We start from the raw sequence: 7,628 nt of genomic DNA, 5'->3' as shown, positions 1-7,628 counted from the left end.
AAGTGGGGTTAAATTGAGAATGAACTTAAATTCTTAGTTATATCGATTGACTGAAAACTTTTGAGACTAGCATTTATTTTGTATATCTGTATTTTAAATATGGTTCGATATTTATATCATTACTGAGAACTTTCGAATATATCCATTTTTTGTACTAGTCAATCGAAAATTGATATCTGCATATACATTATACTTAAACCAACATACATTTTTTAAATGGAAAGGTTGAAACTTTTTTTGTACACACTTATGACAAATCAAAGAGTGGAAAAGAAAAGTATTTTTGTGGCATGTTAGAGTAATTACCATTTAAATGGGAATAAGCCACAGTTAAAGGTTAAAGTACGTTTATTGATGTTTCAATTTCCACTTTGGAAATCGTTCTCAAAATACAAACATTAGTAAATTAAACAAATTTTGTTTTTTTGTTACTTGGTGAAAAATTCTTCTAATGATTTAATTTTATCTGACTCATATATGTTGACAATTCAGACATACATTATACATTCTAAAGTAGACGACTTTAAAATGATATTGCCAATATTGTTGAGTTGCGTTCCTGGGACGACTTTACTTATAAGATAGTTCATTCGATTACATGAAATCAACTTTAACTTGAGAATATCCGTGAGAAAAATCATAGAATGTAATTCGTCCTTAAAAAGACAAACACATGCCATGATGACAGTAAAAAATCTTCTATTAGTGATTCCATAGTAAATAATGAGGGAAAAACCAGGAAAAAAACCTCGTAATACTATCCCGACATGGTAAGTATTTGGTCGTGCATTTAGTTTACTTTCAATAAACACCAAATTCTGATTTTGTATGTTTGTTATTTAAAAAACATAAATGATGTATCCTCTATATGTTACCGACTTACTAATACTGGTATTTTCCTTTCAACAACTTCCATAAATAATAAATAATAATAGAGGAAAATAACAATACCATACATAAAAGGATTATCAGAAAAACTTAAAAGGATAGGAAATAAATTTAAACAACATTCAAAACAATAAACACGTTCAGATCTACTTTGTCTAAAACCAAACCTAAGAATGAACAAGAAAGGACAAAGAATTGCATTTATAAAATACCTTGTGAATGCGTTCAGTTTTATTTAGGTGAAACATCAAGGCCATTAAATGTTAGTATAAGTAAACATCAATTTTATATTAAAAATAGAGAATTTGATAAATCTCAAATATGTAAACACGCATGAAATAACGAACATAGGGTTCAAAGGAATGATTCAAATATAGTCCTAAAAGAAACGGATGGTAAAAAAAGAAAAAAATTTCAGCCCCACATGTCATAATACTTCGCACTAATGTTTTATAAATCTGTGTTTTTGTCTTCATATTTAGGTGTCTATCCCACCATACTGAGTTAAGTTGTCGGATTGCTGTTCTTGTTTGTCCTAATCTTTGATTAATTTCTTCCTCTGTTGTTGCCTTTTTCGTGATTATAAACCCCAAGTATTTGAATTTATGCTTTCCTTTGATTGCTACGTTGTCGTCAATCTGTAGATCTTCTATGTCTTCTTCACTAGGTACTCTGGTACCTAGTGATAGGTACTCTGTTTTTGTGAGGTAAATATCTAGGCCAGCCTTGGTATATTCTTCTTGTAGTTTCTTCATCATGTAACTGAGATCTTTTTGTCTTGTGCAATCACTACTTGATCGTCTGCAAAGCTTAACGTATATAGGTATTCGTTTCGTACCGGTATTCCCATGCCTTCGAATTTTCTTTTCCACGTAGTCAAGACTTTCTCTAAGTATATTTTGAATAGGGCTGGAGATGTGGAACAGCCCTGCAGGAGCCCTTTTGTTCTGACGAAGTCTCCTATGATTCTTGTTCCAATTTTAATGGACACTTTATTTTCTTATATACTTTATTTTATTCTTATATTATATATTTTTATACTCTTAAATCTCATCATCATCAGTTGGCGCTAAAGCAGTTCGTGGCCCAGGCCTACCTTAAAACATTCTTGTATCCTTCACTGAGGAGAGTTTGTTTTCTCCATCGCTACTTCAATCTCTCTTAAATCGTTCTTAACATCGTCCAGTTACCTGAGCTTAGGTCGCCCCCTTTTTTTTCTTCTGATTGGCCTATTTTGGCATCGCTCCAGTTCTGATTGAGTATGCTGGTCGTGGAAGCTTATTTAGCTTCCCTTTGGATTTTTGGTTTTGTTGGCACTTAGACCACCATATTAGTGCACATATCCTTCGACATGTCTAAAGGGAACGCTTCTTATGATACAGGCCGGCTATTTCTCTAGCTTTTTTAAACATATTGAACATACGATTGTAGTAATAAGCCATTAGATAGAAAAAGAAGAAGCATAACTTAGCATGGGGTTATAACAAAATTTGTAGATTTTGCTTTGTGTACGTTTATTAAATATAATATTTAATAATAAATAAGTGTTCTATGTCTTACGCTTCAGTGCATCTATTTTATATCCATTTTTTGACTGTTTTCCGCTTTTATTAATTTTTGTCTATTTCTATATTCATCGTAATTGTTTTTAAGTAGTCTGCTTTGCTTCATCAATTCTAGGATTAAGTTAGTCATACGCTATTTTGTTTTGTATGTTTCTTTTAGTATGTTTGTTCATTATCATTAAACCACTTCCAGATATGTACACCATTGTTTTCACTTATTATTTTTCACAGATAAACAGACACACCTAGGAAACAGTCCACTTAACAGTGATTTAAAACTACTCTTTCTGAATACTAAATGAAAGTTACAATGAAGTTATAATTTTGTGTTCACGTCAATACAACTTCGTAAAATTATACTTTTTTATTCTGCTATTGTTTCTCTTACTATTGGCTATCATTTGAAAAAGATTACCAACACAAATTTTTATGAATTTGTGAAATGAATCAATTTTAAACTGCTTTGTTCTATATGTGAGATTTTTCGTTCTCGTGATTCTTTAGTTCCCATTCGTAATCAGACCCTCCATACATCCTTTTTTACTCCCGTGTACCTAATGATGTGTTAGGGCTTCCTTTATAATAAGTATCATGCATTATAAGCTCAAAACCGTGTATGTAGATTACGTTATGTCGACAATCTTGCTTTTATGAAAGTCGGGAGATCTATAGGGCAAAAATATATAACTTTGCTGCAATTGTATGTATTTAAAATTATCTTAAATAAACAGTTTTAAAAGTAATCAAATGGTATTAATGATTGAAAATATTATGTATTTCTAATCTTAGATTTAATATTCAAAAATTTTAAAGTAAATTCAGCAGATGTTATATTTTTATTTCCAATTTTAAAAAATTTAAAACTAAGTATTAAAATGATATTATAAGCCAATAAGCATATCCAACAATCATCAAACAGTTAAGTGAAAAAAAAACGCAATACCACACCTATAGACCTAAGCGGGAAAAAAGCTTTCAAGTAGTCCTAAAAAATACCCATCCATTAACAAAGTGGTGAATTATTTTTTTTAACATCAAGATTTTTTACAATCTGTGTCACAATAAAAACAATAAGTAAAATTGTTTGTCTTTACAATTTCAGAGAGATGTAAGGTGGAGTGACCAAAACATCAGAACACAATTCTTGGCTTGTTTACCATTGGGATGCACACATACACAGATACGCGAAAACGAATACTAAACGCGGTACAGAAAAAAATGGCTGAAAGCTGTTGAAGACGTAGCTTCCACTACTGTAGACACTGTCAGAAACGGTTGGGTAGGTTCAAGGTATCATATCGCTTCAATTTCTTCGCTTGTTGGTTGTGGAAAAGATTGTATGCCTGGGTGTTAAGATGCCCGCGCAACCTGTTATGATATTGTTCAAAAATTTTTTGTACTCTTCAGAGACTGTTAGTACTTGCAGATCTCCATGTAAGGCATCATTCTGGATATGCCAAGGGGTATTAGCGATTGTTCTTATAGTTTTAGATTAAAATCTTTGTATTTTCATAACATCAGATTTGCTAGCGCTGCAAACCATACGACCAAACGAGTTTTATTATAACTTTATATATCAGCAACTTATTGTCGATCGATAGGTGTGAGTGAGTGTACAAAATCCTTTTGTAGTTCTGTAGTCCTTTCGTCCATATATGTTTGGTCCATGTTAATCCTTTGTCGTGACTATCCATTCATTAGTTTTGTTTAGATGTAGTTAAAGTATCTCTGATGCTACTACTTGATTACTATGAGATGTTAGGAAAGATCATTTGCAAATGTTGCAAGCGTAAGGTTATTGCTTGTTGGTAAGTCAGCTGTATATACCAGGTACAAGATCAGAGCACACTACCCTGAGTTACACCAGATATGATGGGGTAGAGTTTTGTTTAGGCTTCACTATACCTCACTAGATATCTTCTTTCTGTAAGGTATGCTTTAAGCAGTTTGTAGTAAGTGTAAGGTAGGTTTTATATATATATATATATATATATATATATATATATATATATATATATATATATATATATATATATATATATTAATGTGATATCAAGAATTTTAATTTTAAAACTTTACAAAAAATATATATAAAACATTATTTAAATTTATAATTTATGATTTATATCACACCTTTCAATTTTGTTATCTCAGGTTTTACTCGTGCTTCAATATCTATACTTTACAGCTGATGGGTTAGGTCCAGAGAATAACGGAATAAAACAACATAATATGATATAAAAATAATGTAATAAAATAAACTGATTAAAATACCTCCAAAAATTTTAAGCATACAATGTTTATCACAAAAAATTCGTTCTACGTACGTAAACCTTCAATAATGCATGGATAATATAATACAATTACAATCCAAAATTCAGCTTATTATTCTACATAAACAAATCTAATATTCAGTGTCCTTCCTAATGCAATTTTGGTATATCGATTGTACCAAGAAAAATTTGTATGAATTATCCAATTCTCTCCACAGCTCCGTGTCCCCTCTCAGAACAAATTTGATCTCCTTCGACTATCGACACTTTATTCACACGTTACTAATATGATATATTATTATTTGACCCAAAATTCTCAAATTGAATATATTATTAATGTTTCTCCCGTTGAAACGCTTCCTCTGCCTTGAGTTGTCCAATTCCTCGTTCTATACAAAATTAACTATCAGTTCTCAGCAGCCTCCTATGTAATTGGCAATATTAAACAAGATATTGCAATTAAGTGTCTTCAATGCTCTCCTTTAAATGCACGTACCTTTCCAATAATGCCAGCCTCTTTTCCTCTCGCCAAACTTAATCTCTTGTTCCGAAATAAACAGCGATACGTAGAATACAAGTAGGAAAAGTTTACTTACAAATTTGTACCAGATCAACTACCGTCGGACACACTTACTTCACCAACTCACAACTTATTCTTTATCACTTACTACCCCTGGAGACCAACTCGAAAACCAACCATTCACTTTAAGAAACTGGAACTAACTACTTCTCTCATCTCATCTATCCATCCATCCAACCTCTCATTATATACACCCATCTCACCACTTTCCAAATTCTCGGCCAATCAGAAATTTGCATACCACTCCCCACATAAAATCGAAAATAACTACAAACTTTCCTAATTCATATTATTTCTACAAGGACACTTAATTTCTACTGGGTATTTACAGATCCCGAGAAACCATTTACTTATTAACTAGTTTTATTGTCCTGTTCATGGTGCGGACCCGGATTACGGAACACTTTATGGCTTATGGGAAAAACAATGGTTAACTTCTATTCATTTTACCCGCACTATCCACTTGTTATATTTTTACAAAAGATTATTTATGACTAAGATTACCTTTGGTTAATTCCAGGCAGTTCGGAGTATTTTTACTTTCTATAATCTCTGAAATATTGATTTCATCGTACATTTAATATTTTTACTCTTCAATTTTAAATACCACAACAATATACACTCATGGACAAAAATATCGAATATTTTGGAATTTTCCAATTTTTTTTTGTAGTCACTATTATTTTAAAATAATTTTAGGTTACTGATAATCTCATATAGTAGGCTGATGTACTCAACTGGTTTGAAATATTTTGATGTTTATTTTGACGTTTATTCAGTGGTTAGTGTCATTCGTACATTTTGTTATAAAAAACCTTCTTCACGTAAAGCAAAAATCATACTAATTCGGTTATTTTTAGGTTAATTTATTAAGTTTAATTAAATACTGTTTTTATTTATCTAAGTTTAAAATAAGTATCCCACTCATTCGACACTTCGATGAAGCCCAAGTAGCAAATATTATAATTTTGTACGAGGAAGGATATGCACAAAAAGATATCGCACGACGTACCAGCAGAACTGAGTTTATAGTTTCGAATACTCTAAAAAGGTACCGCGAAACTAGAAATTGTGTACGAAGGGCTGGTTAAGGACGCCCAAGGTGCACAACCGCAATTGATGACCGATTTTTGGTTGTTAATTTTACACGAAATCGTTCATTGACATTGATGCATCTCAGAAATGAGCTATTCAATGTTAGACAAGTTAATGTGAGTTCACAAACAGTTAGACCAAGATCAAAAGAAGCAAACTTAAAGCCCAGACGCCCCGCCAAAGTTCCACGTCTTCTCCAAAATCATAAAGCTCGTCGTTTGGAATTTGCAAGAACACATATTTAGTGGAATATCAACAAATGCAAAAACGTTCTTTACACTGATGAGATCAGAATCCTATTATGGAAGCCAGATGGTCAAAACTACGTCTACAGAAGAGTTGGAGAACGATTCGCCAGCTGCAGTCTTGCCCAAACCGTTAGTTTTGGAGTTGATGGCATAATTATTTGCTAAGGTATTAGTTGTGAAGTATGTACCGCACTTGTGGAAGTGATTGGACGGATGACTAGTGATTCTTACGTTTAAAACATCCTGTAAGATCATGTTTTGTCATATGTTGGTTACATTGGATATAAGAGATTCACGTTAATGCTCGATAATGCTCGACCACATGCCGCTGTCATAGTGAGTAATTATCTTGATGAGGTCCAAATTCGAAGATTGGATTGGCCACCGTTTAGATCGGATTTAAATCCAATAGTGGTATCACCTAAAACGCAGCATACGACAAAGAAATCCCGTTCCAAATACGATAGAGCAGCTTAGGCTTGCTGCACAGCATGAATGGAATCCAATTTCCCAAGGATATGTCCAAAATTAACTTGCAAGCATGCTAAGAAAGATGTAAGCAGTAATAAAAGCTAGAGGGGGAATACTCGTTACTGATCATGCACTTCTTATAGTTAAAACGACTTGTTGAAGCAATTTAAATTATCACTTAAGTTTCGAGTAAAATAACCTTATTTACCTAATATGAAACCTTTATTATTTTTTTCACAATTTTCTCCGTATAAAAATTTAAAATTGTTCATTAGACATTTTTAAAATAAACTCTATTTTACAATAAACGACTTGATTGACCATAATTTATTATGAAAAAACAAAAATTAAAAAATTCCAAAATATTCGATATTTTTTTCCATGAGTGTATATATATATATATATATATATATATATATATATATATTCTACAGTATTCACTGCCTTCCCTCGCTCAACCGTTTCCATCTCTCTCTGTTGTCCTATTCTCCATCGTTTAGGCCTATCT

This window comes from Diabrotica undecimpunctata, chromosome 10, assembly GCF_040954645.1.
Source record: "Diabrotica undecimpunctata isolate CICGRU chromosome 10, icDiaUnde3, whole genome shotgun sequence".
In the NCBI taxonomy this organism is placed as follows: domain Eukaryota; kingdom Metazoa; phylum Arthropoda; class Insecta; order Coleoptera; family Chrysomelidae; genus Diabrotica; species Diabrotica undecimpunctata.
Note: the sequence above shows the minus strand (reverse complement) of the source record.